Raw genomic sequence first — 18,843 nt, forward strand, 5'->3', positions numbered from 1 at the left:
CACAGAATAATTTATATTTTTCTCATGGGAGACGTTCACCACACACGTATGGCTAAAGCACTTTTAGTATCATCTGAGGCACATGTGTATATTGAGCAAGAATACTGTCTCAGGAGTGCCCACTTGTCTGGTGTGAGGAGCAGGTATTTAAGAGTACTATCAGGTGGATGACATCATCTGTCCTCCTCTCCTGGCTGTGCCAATCTCTGGGTGATTCTAAGTGGATTTTCCATATTTCGCACTAGATCTTTGGGTGCTTAACTGGGCTGTCTTCTCTTCTTTTAGTTCTCTCTGCTGTGGAGGTCATTGCCCTGTCAACTATTTTTATTTCTGCTGGCTATGAGGTCCTTCCTTGTGTATGAGCTAGAGACATCCAGGAGAAACTGCAAGAGATCTATAGAACTTTGACCAACAAGATGAGTGTGTGACCACAGGAGGGAGCTCATACCCCAGGCCTCCTCATCTTCTTCAGGCCTTGACTTCTTATACTATTTTTCTACCATCTGTGATAGGGCATTCTGGACATGGAGAGCTAGGCATGATGTAGTCATGTGAAGACTCATGCAGCTCATCACTTGGTTCAGGATGACCATATCTGTGATCATTTTTTCTATGTTCAATCCCAGAAAAAAAAACACTGGGCTGCTGGAAACTGTATGTTGAAGGAAAGTAGAGCCAGAAGCCTTATCTCTCTTCAACAGACAGCTGTGGTCCCTGTCAGGAGGATTTGGTCAGAACCTGATCTAAGCACACAAAAAGCAAAAGATGCATTGGATGTGCTTGTGGTATACTTGGTTCCTTTGCAGCCTTTTCCATAAACATAATATTCTCATGGGGTGATGGACCTCCATGTTGCTATCAGAGAAGCTAGTATCTTTTCAGAGTTTCTGTTTTCCCTGACTGATCCTGAGGTTGGAATTCAGGAGTTGCTGCCCTGAAGAGCCCAACAACCTAAGGACAGAAAGAGATTAACCATTATTGGAGGCAACCTAGAAGTTTCCAGAATGGGATGAATTTCCCCAAGATGACCTTGCAAGTCACACAAGACCTTTTCATACCAGAGAATCCCAAGTCCCTGATCCCAAAACAAGATGTTTCACCTTCTGGTGCCAGGCTCTGGTTCCAGGTCAAAGCTTTTGGAGAATTCCCTGCTGGAACCCATCACTGAAACCACCTCCTACCTTAACATGCACCTACCCCAGGCCTCTTTGTCTTCTTCAGGAATTACATTCTTGAATTCTTGCTCTGCCAGCTGTGATAAGAGATACTTTATGTGGGCAACCATACCTGAGGAATCCATGTGGTGATTGATGTAGTTAATCAAATGGTTCAGGCTGACCAGAACTGGAGACTCACAAAAATCCTCAGGCCATTTTATCCATCCACAATCCCAGAAAGAGATGCGTGGTTGGTGAAGAGCAGGGTGTTGGGCAATCAAGTCAGAAGCCTTGATTCTCTTCACCAGTACTGCAGAGGAGAGCAGGTTGTCAGGAAGCAGATCAGAACCCTGTCCTCTCTCCACAGGGTTAGGGTTAGGGTTAGGGTTAGGGTTAGGGTTAGCAGCAGTGGTCTCTATCACATTATGCCATTGCTGTCTAGGCTTGGATAGCTACCTCTGAGAAAGGCCAGTTGAGCCATGGGCAATCCAACAGCTGCTTCACCATGATCAGATCTGGATCATAACAAAACACCTGGGGTAATTTCTACAGTCATCATCTTACATATGTGTACAGAGCTTCTGGCACAGTTGGTTCCCCAACTAATGGGTCCATGAGCTCAGTGTCCTGTCAGAATTTCAGATCTCCTTATGAACCTACCATAGAAGCTGGTCCCAGATGCAGAGTGTCTCCCATTCCTGAGTCATCATGCATTGGGGCTTCTGGAGTTGTTGACCTGAATAGCCCACAACCTAAGGATAGAAACAGATGGAATATTAGTGGAGGTACCTTACAAGTTTTCAGGATGAGGTGAGCTTCCTAGAGATGGCCTAGAACATAACACAAGGTCTGTTCACGTCAGACGATCCCTATTTACCCTCCTGACAACAGGTCATCTCACCTGACTGGTGTCCAGCTCTACTTCTAGGCCAAAGCATCTGGAGAACTCCCTGGTACAACCCATCACTGAAACCACCTCCTACCTTCACACGAGACCTACCCCAGGCCTCCTCACCCTTTGGGACTGTGCTCCTCCAGGACTGAGAGGAGATCCTTGGCTTGGATAGTGACAACAGACTAAGACATGTTTAGACTTACATAGTTCAACAGCCTCTTCACAACAGCAAGGTCTGGATAATCAAACAAGTCCTGGGGGTGTTTTCTAAGCCACATGGACAGCAAGCATAATATAGTGATATAGGAATAAGAAGGCTGGCAGGAGGGAGAGTCAGAAGCCGGACCTCTCTCACAGGTGCATCAGTGGTCACTAACAGATAAGGCAAACCTTCCCAGCCCCAGACAGATAAGTCTGAGAAGGCAGTTCTTGCCATGTGCAGTTTAACAGCTGCTTCATGTTGGCTGGATCTGGAGACTAACAAGAATCCTTGGGGCACTTTTGTTTCCAGAGCCCCAGAAATGAACACATGGCACCACAGCAGAGAGCAGGTCAGTCGGAAGTGGAGTCCGAAGCCTGGCCTATCTTCACCAGCACAGCAGTGGTCACTATCAGAGGAGGCAAATGCTGTCCTCCCACGTGCTGCTGGGCATAGTGTTCATGTGGTAGGGGGCTATATAGAGAGGGATCCACACCAGACCCTTCCTTTCCCTTAGAGGATGGACTAGGTAAACTGGGATGGGCTGTGGTGTGGATAGATTCCCCAAGGGCCCTTTAGGTTCCATCCAACCCTCTGCTACTCAGAACCAAGGAGACCACTGGAGAGCTCTGTTTCTGTTTCTGTTGTTTTCCTCCACCTGCAGGTGAAGTCTCTGGTACCATGCCTCCAGTGGGAATCCCAAGAGGAGGGTGACTGGTAATTACTTAGTCCTCAACCGTAGCCACCCCAAACATCCCGGAACTCCACATATGGGTTCTTGCCTCCCTCTTCACTCAAAACCCACTGACTTCTTTGTTTGCTGACCCTTCACACAGTGAGGCCGGAAGGACCCATACCTGTGGCACTCTAAGAGGCTGTCACCTGTGTATGAATACACTAGGTATGGTAACTGTAATTCTGGCTTGGTAACTATTTTGTTGTATATTATTTTAGAATGTTAAAACTAAAACCTTTCTCTTTGATTTAGCAGGAAAGGGAAAGTGTTGTGGGATATATTTCTGTGTGCTGTAAATATATGTTGTTATCATTGGTTGATAAATAAAGCTTCTTTGGCCTATGGCAAGACAGCTTAGAGGCAGGTGGAAAATCCAAGCAGCGACACAAGTAGGAAAATGGTGGAGTAGGGGCAGAAGCTGAGAGCTGCCGCCAGGAGAAGCAAGATGTGAAAGTACCAGTAAGCCACGAAGCCACATGGCAAGACAGATTAATAGGAATGTGCTGAGTTAAGTTATAAGACCTAGCTACCAAGGAGCCTGAGCCATATGCCATAGTGTAGCTAGAGCTTTCCTGCCTGGCCCACAGTCAGGGCAAATCTCTCTCACCTACCAGTCCCACAGCCGCTCAGACCCAACCAAGTAAACACAGAGACTTATATTGCTTACAAACTGTATGGCCATGGCAGGTTTCTTGCTAACTGTTCTTATAGCTTAAATTAATCCATTTCCATAAATCTATACCTTGCCACGTGGCTCGTGGCTTACCGGCATCTTCACATGCTGTTTGTCATCATGGTGGCTGGCAGTGTCTCTGACTCAGCCTTCCACTTCCGAGCTTTATTCTCCTCCTTGTCCCGCCTATACTTCCTGCCTGGCCACTGGCCAATCAGTGATTTATTTATTGACCAATCAGCAACACACTTGACATACAGACCATCCCACAGCATCATAGAGTTTTAATTAATATGAAGCCTTTGAGTGATTATTTTACAAGTGGCTGTGGGACCACAAGTGGAAGAGATTTGTCCGGGTGGGACCAGAGAAACCTCCTGCTAAGTCACCTCTACAGCCATCTGTCCCCAACCCACCAAGAGATCTAGAAGAAGCTACTTGAATCTGGTGGAGAAGGAGGTGAGGGTGCTCAGGGCTCCTTGCACTCTTCTGACTTCCATGCTGAGGGCCTGGGAATGAGCCTGTGGTCACAGCTCTTCAAAGATCTTCATTCAATGAGAGAAACCTTGCTAGGTTTCTTGGTTGGTACGGAGCTTCTTGAGTGGACCCAGGGACCCTTATCTGCTTCTGTTAATCCCATCAAACCTAGATAGTGTCTAAAACCTTTTATACAAATGGGGAAAAGGCTCTTCTCAAGGCATAAGAAAGAATAGTGATTGACACTTCTTGGGGAAAGTGAAGAACACAATCTAGAGCTGTCTCCTCCACCCCCACCTCTGGCCATGTCACTTTGAAGGTCCAGGTCCAGGACCAATGATGCCAGGGTACAATCATATATGTGCTGGGAGAGCATATTGTCCAAGAGAAAAGCAGAGTTCTCAAACCAAACCAGGAGGCTTGAGGACCTGAACTTGTGTGTGGTCACTCACATTTCCATTATTGGGTCCAGCATCTCCCAGGTGGTAGCAAACTTCGGGTAGACTACCAGAACAATATAGATAAGGTACAGTCCTGGTTCTTGTTTTTTTTTTAAATGATTTATTTTATTTACATTAGTGTTTTGTCTGCATGTATGTCTGTGTGAGGGTACTGGTCCTCTGGAACTGGAGTTACAGACAGTTGTCTTCTGTCTTTTTTTTTGGAGCTGAGGACTGAACCCAGGGCCTTGTGCTTGATAGGCAAGCGCTCTACCACTGAGCTAAATTCCCAATCCCACGATCCTGGTTCTTAAGGGCAGTTGGAACATACTTGATGATTTTTCCAGGTAGTTTGGGCTATTGGCATTGAACGTGGGAGGGGGGGCACTTATGCAGCTACCTCTTATTCTGAGGAACAACCAAGGAAGGTAGGAAGGGTGATTTAAATGTGAAAACTCAGAGACATCAGCAACTCATTACCACACACTGAAGTGAAAAGTGGGCATAAAGAATGTTCCTCAGTGTTCTCACAGGAACACAGACCCAGTCAGAAACTGCAGAGTATCAGGAGGACCTGAAAGGTTTCTTACTACAGGCTGTGTTACCTTGGTTTCCAGTGGGAAAATGGCCAGAAGTGTTGAAAAACAAAGCACACCCAGCATCTCCAAAGGTGGCCAAAGCCAGGACTCTTAGCTTTTTGGTGCCCTGAGCTGCCAGAAGTCTGGGAACAGGACAACATTCTGAATTTTCAAGGGCCTCCAGAGAAGTGAGTCAGTTGAGGCTACTGCTGGGATCTGGTTACCCGGTAACCAAGAGTCTGTGTTCCATCTGTAATAGTGTTAAGGAAGTGAGGTCACTTCCTGGGGGTCTCCAGCCTGCGCCTCCTCCATATAGACTTTCTCTAGGGCTGACCAGGACTGCCGACTTCTCTCCTTCTGCCTTTCCATGTGAACAGTGGGACACAATGGTGTCCATATGTCCATGCCTCACAATGTCCTGGGAATCCTGGCTTCAGACAGATCCTCAGCTTTGAGAAGGCAGAAGAGGTTTCCAAACCATTACCTCTATAGCACATGTATCCCAGGAAAAAGGCACTTTTCTCTTAGGATCTTCCCATGGTCCCAACCTGCTCCCTGTGGAACATTCTAGCATCAATTTCCTACTATGCCATCATGTGTATATGATCACAGATTCCCCATACCTGGGAAACCCCATACCACTGTCACCAGAGGTGAAGGCACAAATAGGGACATGTGCCCATGTCCTCACACCCACACTCTCAAGGGCACACAGAGGACCCACTTACAAGTGCCCAGGAACATGTCAGTATAGAAAGAGTCATGCTTAGGTGGCCTTAGGGATATTTAGATTGAGGTTAATGTTAGGGTAACAGACAGTAACAAACTGTATGTGTTCATGTTTAATCGTGCCTTTCACTTGGAAGATCAGGCTAGGCTCCTCTCCTATGCATGCTAGTGTCTATTCCCTTTGGGCTTCCACAGGCAACAGTGTGCCTCTTCTGCATCCCCAGGCATTGCAGTCTCGGTTCTGGTTTGCAGGATGTCAACACCTCTCACAACATTCCTTACCCCAAGGGAAAATTACACACTAACTTTAAGACTTTGGTAAAAGTTTCCATATCTTCATTCTTCAATGACCAGTTTAAAATTCATTCATATTCAAGTTTCAGGCATGTTGAAGGAAAAATGAGAATCTTAAAAATTCAATGCAAAACCAGAAGGAAGAAAAAAGGAAGGAGTAAGTTTGTAGTTCCTAGATTTTATAGAAATACAGAAATTTATATTGGTATAAATAGCATGAAATATAGAGGGAGTTTAAAAGGCCCAATGGTATTCGAAAGGACTAATGGGAATAGAAGGATGTATGGGAGGGGATATGCTCAATGTAGTGATGTATGTATATGACAATATCTTCATGTTACACATTAGCGTGCACAATGAACATTTACATAATTAAATTGTTTTTTTTAGAAATTATCTTACTATTTTACATGTATGAGTGCATGTGTTTCTATGCAGTGCATATCAGCCATTCCCATGGAAGCCAGAAAAAGGTGTTGGATCCCTTGGAACTGGGGTTATGAATGGTTGTGAGCTGCTGTGTCAGTGCTGGGAATTGAACCTGGTCCTGTATGAGAACAGCCTAGAAGATGAATTGCTAAACCATCTTACTAAAAAAAAACATGGGGTCAGATATTGGGGTGAAAAACTGAGAGATCGGAGGAATAGAACAAGCCACAGACAACCTCACCTCACCGACACCTCAGTTTCCAAAGAGACCTACTTCTTGTATACACAAGCCTATATTCCTTTCTGTTCTACCATCTCATTTCCTGTCTCTGCCCAGCTACATCACTTCCTCTTCTTGCCCAGCTCTGTCTTTCCTGTCTGTCTGTACAGACCTCCAGACATTTATGGTTAACTAGTGTTTAAGGCATGTGCCACCACACCTGGCTCTGTTTCAAGTTTGGCCATGAACTCAGAGATCCGAATGGATCTCTGCCTTCTGAAAGCTAGGATTAAAGGTGTGTGCTACCACTGCCTGACCTCTATGCTTACTATAGTGGCTGGCTTTTTCCTCTGATCCTCAGATAAACCTTATTAGGGTGCACAATATATTGGAGGCCACAATGTATCACCACAGCAACCAGTGCTCTTAACCATTGAGACATCTCTTCAGCCCATTTTTGTTCTCTTTGTGGTCACAGAGTAGCCCATTGTAGAAACCATGATCAATGCTAGCCAGTAAAGTTTCCAGCTGGGTTATTTTGTACAACTTGGTGGTGAGTATCATTCATTTCTGTCCTATTAATGAAACTATTGTACCAAGAACCTCAAATATTAGCCCCTTAGTTGATGGCCACACATTTTGGCTACAGCTGTACAATTATGGAGACAGGTCGGGGGGATGGGCAGATGGGTGGAGCTGTATTCCAGGACAGAGACGGGCTGCCCACCAGCTGGGTTCTCCAGGGTCTGAAGCCTTGCTGACTCAGAGCTTCCAAGGGATGCTCTGATGGCTACTGGCTGGGACAGCTGGGGTCTGGCTTCCTCACAGCATGGTGGTGGTGACCCAGCAGAAGGCCTCTCAGAGCCTGGTCTTAGAACTCAGTCATGCAGCAAGGCAATATCAAAGGCCCAATAACTTCAATAGAGAGAAACTCAATAGAGAGAAACTCAATAGAGAGAAACACAGTCCACCTGTTCATAGAGAGTAGAGGATTCTAGAAGAAACACTCTTGTCACCAGATTTGAAAAACCCAAGCCTTCTCTAAATATACTTCTAGAATATGAATTGTTTTGTATGAGGCACACGTGTATTTATTTTTGAGGTTTGATAAATTGTGCTCTATAGAAAATGCACAAATTCCACAATTTCTCTCTCTCTCTCTCTCTCTCTCTCTCTCTCTCTCTCTCTCTCTCTCTCTCTCTCTCTCTCTCACACACACACACACACACACACACACACACACACACAGAGATTAATTGACATAAAGTTGAGTGCCTGTGAGCCTTTCCCCAAGGATATTATTCTTCATCATCTGGCCACTAGAGGACAGTGGTTCTCCATGGAAACACAAGGAGGCCCTCCCTGACCTGTTTGATGGAATCTCAGTGACATTTCAAATAGGGATGGGAATGGGGTAGCTCCTGAGGTGAACTCAATACAACAGGATTGGACAGAGCTTCACTTTTAACGTGGGTGTCCTTGACAGGCTGTTGAGATGAAATCAGAGGTTGTAGATTTCCATTGATTTGATTCTCTGCAGAGCAGGTGCCCTTGTCTGTGTGAAAGGTGCCCCCCTCCTGCAGAAGCATTGACCACATCAGGACTGACAGTTGCTGTTCTGGGGCTCAGAGGGTGGTGGGGTAATTGATGGAAGTTCTTCAAAGGCAGATTTCCAGATAGCTTTACCTTTACCTAAGAATGCTGAGGCTTGTCCCATGTTCAAGGAGAACCAAGCCCTTGTGTATTCTGGGTGGCCCTGCATGACAGCCCCATCCTAATCTGTGTTCACATGGAGACGATATTCACTTAAAAAAGGGTGAGTCTGAGACTTCAGGCCCCATCCTGATCTGATTTTTCCTCTTTTGCCCAGGTATTCAGGGGAGCCTGGTGTGCATCTCAGGGGAAGTGTTGGGAACTTCTTGACCCAGGAATCCACCAGTCAGACCCACAACTTGTCTTGTCTCCTGACACCTCAGCTCCTCAAAATTCTGCTCCTGTTTCCCAGACATCCACCTGATAGCTATTCATAGGATAACATACAGACAGGGATGCTCTGTGTGTGGGGAGATTGTTAGGGTCAGAGTCTGGGCCCTGAGACCTCTAAAAAGTTCTGCTTTGCCACTCATCCTCTATAAGCCTGGTAGACAACAGTGAAGAGCAGGGAAAGACTGGGTGTGGTGATGCATGCCTTTTCCCCCAGCATTCGATAGGCAGAGATAGGTGGATGTCTGTGAGTTTAAAGGCCAGTCTGGCCTATCTACATAGTGAGTGAGAGCAGAGGAAGGAGATTTAGTCCATGTGGCCACATTCGGAAAAGGAACAAATAATGGGGGTCAGTTACACCCCACTCCTTATTCAGGGTCCTGACATGAGAGTTAGTTTTAAATGTGAAGCAAGAAGGATGCAAAACTAAGCAGTCCTGATGAAGGTGTGGTCGTGCCCACCACTGAGCCATGACTCCCTCTGTCCCAGTGTCTCCTGCAGAATGATCTGATACGAGACCAGAACTCTCTGAATCTTTTGGGGAGCCACGTTTTTCCTCAGTCCAGCACCAGACTTCAGTCTCTTTCATTTGCCTGCATGAAATTCCTGGAGAGATTCCAGTTATTTCTGGGGTGCATTAACCAATCTCCTTGTATTTAATCAGGGAGGCACAGTGTCCCTTTGGAGTACCTTCCCTGTTTCCAGGACAGTTACATTGCCTCAGCATCCCTTTATATTACTGAATTTTGAGGTGAAAAGGTCTATATCCAAAACAAATAACAGACACAGACCCCAACCAGGAACACTCAAGGCTGTGCAGGCACCCACGTACAAGGATCACTTCTCCACACTCCCTTGGTCTTAGCTGTTCATGAGAGGATTGGCACTAGTGACTCCATTTTTTGTTGTTGTTGCTGCTGTTGTTGTTTGGGGGGCTTGTAAAGACAGGGTTCTTTGTGTAGCCCTTGTTGTCTTGGAACTCACACTATAGACCAGCCTGGCCTAGAATTTACAAAGGTCTGTCTGCCTCTGTTTCCTGAGTGCTGGGATTAAAGGCGTGCACCTCCACTGCCTGGCTGGCAGCCAGTGGTTTTAACCAATGAGCCATCTCTCAAGCCCCTGAGAGCAAACACTTAAAGAAAACTGCAGATGCCTCCTTAGGCGTCCAGTACCTTTCAGTTGTTTTAAAGGCACTGCTTGGAATGCACACTACTAGAGCATTTTCAGTTACCTCTGTTTACAGATTCGTGATACAATTGGAACACTTACACCGTTAGTGCTGGTGACAGGCAGAAACGTGATAGCACACTAATTGCTCTATCAAGGTGAGTAGATATAGAGAGGACAACATGAATGGCAGGTTTTCTCTCTGAATGGCACTGATGAGGAATAGCAGACATGTCCAAAGAACTTCACTGGCTACTTTGTATGTTGGAAGTCCAGGTATAATGCAGACTTTTACATATTCATAAAATAGCCCTTGCTAGTTTTTTTAGCATATATTAAGCTTACACACACAGAACTCTATAAATTTGTGCAAAATATATAAAGTTCAGATACAGAACACCACCCATTGCTAGTGACAGAGACATAGAGTATTAAAGCAGTTGCTTATAAAATGCTCATTTCAAATACCTTAACAGTGGATACTTAAACATACCTTGATAACTCCTAACTAGCCAAAAGCCTGAGAACATCAGTGAAAAAGATGTACAAGTAACTAGATTTTGTCTTGTGTGTGGGTGGGTGTGTATGTGTGGGCCAGCAGTCAGCCTCAGGTATCATCTCTCAGGTGATATTTTTGGGGACAAGATCCCTCACTGACCTAGGACTGCCTATGGCTCAGCTTGTTGGTCAGTGAGCTCTGGGGTCCATTCATCTTTGCTTCCTATCCACAAGTCCAGCTCTTGTTTTTTTATTTTAATGTGGGTTCTGGGAATCAAACTCAGGTCCTCAGGTTTGCATGGTGGGTATTTTATACCAACTGACCCATCTCCTTAGAGCCCAGTTATCAGACTAAACCATCACATCTTGGTAATTTCCCATTGTATATACTGTGAATAAATGACCTCAGAATGAAAACTGTATGTATACTTCCTCTGACAGCCAATAACTGATGAACTTCAGCAATTGCAGGGAGGTTGGGATGGTGCAAGCTCAGAGCCAAATTACCTTAGGGCATCTATAGCCCATTCCATGCCCATTTATTATCCAACATTTTTGTGACCATTGGGTAACTCATTGGAATAGACAAACAGAGCACTACTTTCCAACCAATCAAAAACTGAGGATGTCCTTAGAAAGCATCTGAGGCCAATAGAACTCCTACTTTGCTTTAACTCACCCCCTTAATGTTTCCACCAACGTATGTGACATTTGCCCTGATTTATGATTCTCTTTGTCTGTTACTGTAAAAACACAATGAAGCAGTCATCACATAGGAACATGGAATTTTGAGGAAACTTAAATCTGTATTACTGGACAACAGCCACTCATATTTGCTGTCAGCTATCCTTATCAAATTATATACTAAAATATCCATCCATTTGCCTGCAAATTTCATGATGTCATTGTTTTTCTCTGCTGAGTAGTACTCCATTGTGTATATGTACAACATTTTCTTAATCCATTCTTCAGTTGAGGGGCATCTAGGTTGTTTCCAGGTTCTGCCTATTACAAATAATGCTGCTATGAACATAGTTGAGCATGTGTCCTTGTGGTATGATTGAGCATTCCTTGGGTATATGCCCAAGAGTGGTATGGCTGGGTCTTGAGGTAGATTGATTCCCAATTTTCTGAGAAACAGCCATACTGATTTCCAAAGTGGCTGTACAAGTTTGCACTCCCACCAACAGTGGAGGAGTGTTCCCCTTGCTCCATATCCTCTCCAACATAAAGCAAAGGATAACCAGACAACAACCCACAATTCCAGTGAAGATAGCTAAAAAGGGAGATCTAAAAGAGGGATGCATGGATTGCCCTGGGAAGGGGAAATAGATGAGATCTCCATAGGCAAACTGGGGATGAGGAGTGGGCAATGGAGGGTAGGGGATAGGGGATGAGAACATAAGTGATGAGAACATAAAGTTGGTCAAGCTGGAACAAGGATAGACTGGGAAAGCAATGAAGGAGATACCATGATGGAGATACCATAGGAATAGAGAGAAACCTGGTGATAGGGAAGTTGCCAGGAATCCCCAAGGGTGACCCCAGGTTGGACTACTTGAAATAGTGGAGAGGGTGCCTGAACTGAACTGGCTTACCTCAGTGATCAGACCAGTGAATACCCCAACTATCATCACAGAGCTTTTTTCCAGTGACTGATGGAAGCAGATACAGAGATCCACAGTCAAACACCAGGCAGAGCTCCAGGAGTCCAGTCAGAAAGAGAGGGGAGGGATTCTATGAGCAAGTGCATCAGGATCATGATGGCGAATCCTGCAGAGACGACCAAACCAAACTAGTGGGAACTCATGAAAGTTGGATCAGTGGCTATGGAGCCTGCATGGGACTGGGCTAGGCCCTCTGCATGGTGAGATAATTGTGTAGCTTGATTTGCTTGGAGTGCATGAAACATGAAACCCCCAAATTTAAACTTTTCACTTCTTTCTCTTTTTGTAAAATACTGTATTGGAAACAACTTGGGTTTAAACTTTAGACTAAATCAGATTTGCTGAAATACTCTAAAAATAATCTACACTGAATTTTAGCCACTTTCCATTCTTATAAAAGTTACAGAATACAATGGGCCAAAGCTTTCTCACTAACTGTAAAAATCAAACTAACACGCACTTGTTAATGAAGCTACAGGACAACCAACAATTGATAAGCTGATGAACATACGTGATTCAGGCCATATAAATAGCTGGTGTTCAATAAATATTTTACTAAATCACTGTCTGGGAGATTGCTTTCATTGTGCAATCTTGCCACAGGTTAGATAATATGTATTAGCAGGCCAAGTAGTTTTCATGTGTTTGTAAAGCATCTTTGTAGTTAATGGACCTTATCTGTTTTCTTCTGGAGTTGGGGATGGTTCACTCATTTCTTCTCACTGTGTTTGTTCAAGGTCCCTTGGTGTCTAGTGGGCAAGGGCTTCTTCAACCACAAAAATCAATTGTCCTAAAGGTTGTGTTGAGAGGTGGCATCATAACTGGTGTGTGAATTTCCTTTATGAGTCCATCTGTGTTCATCAAGGGTTTTGTGCCCCAGAACACATAGACTCAAATTTACCTTTGAATGAAATCCAAATGAAGATGAGCTGAATCCACTGTCCTTAACCTCAATGGTTAGGAATTTAGTACATTCTCTGAGCAGGCTCAGTGTCTGTGCATAATATTACCAACTGTCTAATGTAAAGGAAATCATTAATTACATGACTGAAATGGGGAGGTTCACCTCTGACACTTGACTCTATCAATTACAGTTGGGCTCTGATTAGAGTAAATGATGGCCTGTAGTTTTATTTATGGTTTCAATAACAATGAGAAGAATTATGATTACTCTAGTAGTTAAATTCATGTCAAATGTTCTCCATTCAATATTTTATAATAAACATTATTATGTGGAGAATACAAATATTTCTAACATTTTGTTTTGGTTTTTTTTGAGACAGAGTTTCTCTGTGTACCCATGGCTGTCCTGGAACTCACTCTATAGATCAGGCTGGCCTCAAACTGACAGAGATCTGACACCTCTGCCTCTCAAGTGCCGATTTAAAGGTATGTGCCACCACCACCTAGGTGACTAAAAGTATTTCTTTTCAAACCTATCCACCGTCTTTATTCACTACCACATCTAATTTGAATATATGGCTGAAGAGACTAGGGCACTAGGCTGGTAGCCAACCCTGTCCATTCTCTGAATTTCACAAAGAAGTCAAGAGTTAAGAGCATTGTAGAGTGACATCACTAGAATGCACAGTGTAGCATGCACATGTGTACATTCAAGTGTCAAAAAGAGGAGCAAGTTCACACTTAGGCTAAACCCTGATTAAGCTGTGTGTGGTGGAGCACTCCTTGAATACCAGCACTCAGGAACCAGAGGCAGACAGATCTCTGAGAGTCTGAGGCCAGCATGGTCTGCATAGTGAGGTCCAGGCCAGCAAACTGGGACTCTTGTCTCAGAAAATCCCAACCACATGGTTACAATTTCATGATTGTTGTTGAGAATGAACTACTGACCTTTATCACCTGCACATAACCACCTCTTCTTACCACGTGCTTTCCCATAATTTAACAAATGGGTAGGGATTTAATTTCCTGGGTGTTAATCAGAACTAACATTATCTGCCTCGCTCTGTGGATCTGTTTCCAGTAAGACCACCTAGCCCCATAGCTACTCCTCTTAGGAGCTTGAACCCCCTAACATTTATAAAAATTTCCCACTCTCCTCTCTCTCTAGTATCTAGGATAAAAAAAATATATAAATATTTCCTACACTTCAGTATTCTATGGGTAGGGAGGTAATAAATCCCTAAAAGGCTCAGGAAGGGATTGGCTTCAAAATGTAGTTAATGAAAGGTTTATGAGCACAGAAAGATCGACACTTGCTGTTGGCCATCAGGGTTCTGACCCATCCCCTAGTCTCATCTCTTCTCTCAGCCTTACTTCACTCTCCAGTCAAACAGGTCTCCAAACAGAGTCTAACCCTCTCCTTTCTCTGGGTCTTTGCAATGCATATCTGGAATGTTCTCCTGGCTGGTCATGGGACTCATGCCTAATACTTAATGACTTATTAAAATAGTAACTTCTGTCCTGGCAAGATGGCTCAGTGGGGGAAGGCACTTGGTAAAAAGCCTAGGGTTTCCTCAACCTCTATCACAAAGCTTTTTGACTTTTCTACCACAAACCTTAACCAAAGGCCTAAAAGACACATGGTCAGAATTTCACAGTAAACACTCTAATTCTTGGCATAGTTTTATGTTAATTTTCTCAGCAATCTGTTAGAGTATGTGATAGAAGCAGCTTAGTGGAAGAGAGATTGATGTGACTCACCTCTTAAGGGGTATGGTCCATCATACAGATTATGCTCAGGACTTGTGGCATCATCACATGGTACTGACCAGGAAGCAGACATAGAATCAGAAGCAGAGGAAGTGTAGGATCTCAAATCCTGGACCTAGTGACCTTTGTTTACCAGCTTGGCATTTGGGCTCACAGGTTCGATAACCACCGAAAATAGCTTCACCAGAGAGGAACCCCATGTTCATTCACACAAGCCCATGGGGGACATTTCACATCCAAACTATCACACCCTCCATGGTTTGTAGTTGGGATGGGATCCCTATGCAAAAGAGTTTTTGTTGACAATGTTATTTAGGTGCAGGTTGTCAAACACCAATCTGTGTTTCATTTCTGATTGGTCTGGAAAATAAAAAACCAATGTAAGCCACATGAGAGCTCCATGTATACATGATATATACTCAGCAGAATCTCTCAATACCAACGTTTTGCTATCATGAACTATACCTGTAAGTCTAACTAGTTTGTTGACCTAGGAACCCTTTTAGAGATGCATTGAAACTGGGGTAGTGTAGGAGTCCACTGACAGAAAGTGAGAGAACATTCCAAACCCAGAAAATACCTAATGTAAAACTGCAGAAGAGAATGCAATTAAGATTTAGATCAAGAGCCTTCAAAAGAGTCTGTCCAAGGACACACATCCATGTGGAAGATGGATGACCCAGAAGGTGTATCTGCTGAGCCTCACCTAAAGGTTTCCTCTCAAAACAGCCAAGAATGATGAACAGGCATCCAGACAGCCAAGCAGACTTGATCTCTTTTCCTTCAGTGTACATGTTACAGGTCTTTCCTCAGTGGCTGACAAGAGGAATACATGAAACATGTTCAAATATAATCACCACTTGTAAACTTTATTTAAACTTACTCTAAGTTGTATAAAAAAGCTGCATTCTTTCATTCCTCCTCCACCCATTATACCATTGATATCACAAATTACATCTTTATGTATCCTATACCAATTACGGTTGACATTTTACCCATTTCCTTTTGTATCTTATGAAATGATGAAGAGGGGAACTACCAACCCAAATTATGGGATTCTGTTTTGAGATTTATTTATATATTTAATTTGACCAAAGAATTTTATGTTTTCACATAAGTTGATGTTACTCTCTAGTGAAAATGTACACATTTTACTCATTGTAACCCATTAGAACAGGAGCAGAGTGTTAGACGGCCCATTCCCCTTTCCTGGAAAGTATCTCCAGTCTTCTGGTGTCACCACAGTCATGTCACCAGGACTGACTTTTCTCCCAGATAACTTAATGGCTAGGAAGACATTTGGATTCAGCAGGCTTCCTCTGGCCTTTCCTTTGGCTAGCATAATTGTTGGGTATGTTGATGACCACTTTTCAGGACAAGTGGAGTAGTCACTAAGGATTCGCAATTTTATTTACTGCATCTGCCTAAGATTGATTGATTAATATCTGAATTAACTAAGGATTAATTGTTCATTGAGGGATTTTCTTGGTATGATTACATCATTGAGACACTACTACAGAAAAACATGAGGTACATGTCATTATTAGTGGTTTTCCCACATCTGCCCTTTGGGTGCATTTAAACATACATTACCTGGGGGAATCAGTAAAAGATATGACTTCCTGAGGCCAGCAGTACAGTTGTTCTTAAGTGTGTGCACCTGGGCTGAGCCAAATCCCTGTTGTCAGAGTTCCCAACACAGAGTGGGGACAAACTGAAATTCATGAAGTTCATGTGGTTAGTCGAGGTCTCTGTTTAATATTTAACAGGGATCATTCCAGTGTGCTAATGCTGCAAGTCAACAGCCAATACCTGTCACTGTCAGTAACTTCACTCAAATTGCAACATACTCTACATGGCAGACAGCTTCAGTCACTTTCCTCCCACTGCTCTCTTTCCTAAAGTCCACATGCTTGCTATTTTGAACTTAGCTCATAGTATGCTAGAACTTGGGAACTAGGAACAGGTAGTTTTTTGGGCAGGACAGGGGAAGGAGAATAGAAATGTCTTCCCAAGTTGCAGTGAGTGAGTGACAGGTGTGGAGTGCTTCTCAGGTGTCAGAGCTCCACTGGTGACTTCCTTTGGACAGTGCTGTTAGCTTACCCTATCTTTTGTCCTTAGTCTGACTTCCTGTCTTAAATCTCTCTTGGTGTCGCTTCTATCCAAGCCCAGAGCTGTGACTTCACACTGGAGTATAGACAAACACACCTGGGTATCCATTTCTGCCCCAATCATTGTGCATGACTATATAAGGCCACCTTTATGCACCTATGTAATGTTCTTTGATCATAGCCCACATAATATGCTACCCTTCCCTTTTCCCATCCATTTTCCCTTTTCTATCCTCAGTTCTCCTAGACAGCTTTGCTTTGCTTTCATATTATATGTACATAAATAATTTTTTGTGTCCACCAACCCTAGGACCCACAAATAACAGAAACATCTTTTTGAGGATGACTTAATTTGCTTAATTTGATTATTTTTGGTTGCATCCATTTCTTACAAATAATATAACTTTATTCCCCTTTTTATGACTGAAGAGATTCTACACTATATTTTCTTCAAAACCTATGTTGGTTTTATAACTTAGCAATCCTGAATAGTGAGTACTTCAAGAAACATTGATATGCAGGTGTTGTTGACACTGAGACTTTGGTAAATGAAAAATAATTTTATTTATCCCATTGTTTTGGAAGATATGATTCCAAATAGTTTATCACTGACCATGGCCAGGATCCCTAAATCTGTGTAATCATGGCAGGGTGTGTTGTGGTGGGAGCATCATTAAGAGGTAGAGGTCCACAGTTCATGGGCTTCCACTAGTGTGGCCGGTTATCTCCACATGTCCTCCCATCATGATCTCCACGTCCCTCACCTGTAGAATCCCTCCTCTTTCTCATCAATTGGATTCCCAGAGCTCAGCCTGGTGCCTGGCCATGGATCTCTGTATCTGCCTCCATCAGTCACTGGACAAAGGCTCTATGATGACAGCTAGGTTATTTGCTAGACTGGTCACCAGAGTAGACCAGTCCAGGCACCCTCTGGACCACTGCCAGCAGACCAAGTTGGGGTCATTCTTGTGGATTCCTGAGAGCCTCCCCAGCACCCTGCCTCTTCCTATTCCCATGATGTCCTCACCTATCATGATATCTTCCTCCCTGCCCTTTCACTCTGTCCCCGTTCCAGCCTGACCCTCCCATTTCCCTATGTTCTCATCCCCCACTCCTCGCCCTCTGCCACCCCCAACACCCAGTCTGCTCCCCCATGGGACTGGACTAGGCCCTCTGAATATGGAAGATGGTTGTTTGGCTCAAACTGTTTGGGGAGCACCCAGGCAGGGGCATCGGGGTCCGTCCCTGGTGCATGGGCAGGTTTCTGGGAATCCAGTGCCTGTGGTGTGATGCCTTGCACAGCCTTGGTGCAGTGAGAAGGGGCTTGGACCTGTCTAGGCTCAGTGTGCTGGGCTCTGCTGACTTCCCATGGGAGACCTTGATTTGGTGGATGTGGGGATGTGGGGTGGCTTGGGAGAGAGTACTGGGGGTGGGAGGTGGGAGGAGGTGGGATCTGTGGGTGGTATGTAGAGTGAGTAGAAAATTTCTTAATAAAGAAAAATGAAAAAAAAGAGATAGAGATCATATGGCAGGGCAGTAATCTAGAGCAGGGATGGGAGCCAATCACCACTTCCCATTATGTTTCTTCCTTAAGTTTCTACCACCTCCAAAGACCACCATACTGGAGTTCAATTCTGACTCATTAATTACTGGAGTTCAAACTATATCCAAACTGTAGTACTGTGATTTTTAGTTAGGAATGATGGTAAATTTGTTAATGAAATGTGCTGTTTTCTGTTTTGATACAGGTTCTTCCTAATCTAGCCATTTATATTGATGTCACATCAAATGTCAATCATGAGTGACCACATCTCAAACTCTCAGAATCCAGTGGCTTCTGTGTAGGATGGTGCAGAAGGAGATTTACCTGGAGGAAGAAATAATCTCAGGGTGGTCTTGACTAGATCAGGTGCAGGA

The 18,843-nt window shown here is 44.0% G+C and overlaps 1 protein-coding gene across 1 annotated transcript in view; it reads right to left on the minus strand.

Moving 5' to 3' along the window:
- Positions 1-5,358, minus strand: part of LOC131897847 (cytochrome P450 3A25) — a 59,826-nt gene extending 54,468 nt beyond the window's left edge. The window contains exons 1-3 of the mRNA XM_059248807.1: positions 5,183-5,358; positions 1,614-1,909; positions 1,288-1,467 (exon numbers count right to left, since the gene is read on the minus strand). The gene's annotated coding sequence lies outside the window, so the exon portion shown is untranslated. The remainder of the gene's footprint in view (positions 1-1,287; positions 1,468-1,613; positions 1,910-5,182) is intronic.
- Positions 5,359-18,843: the final 13,485 nt, after the last annotated feature.

The sequence above is a fragment of the Peromyscus eremicus genome, chromosome 23, assembly GCF_949786415.1.
Source record: "Peromyscus eremicus chromosome 23, PerEre_H2_v1, whole genome shotgun sequence".
NCBI lineage: Eukaryota > Metazoa > Chordata > Mammalia > Rodentia > Cricetidae > Peromyscus > Peromyscus eremicus.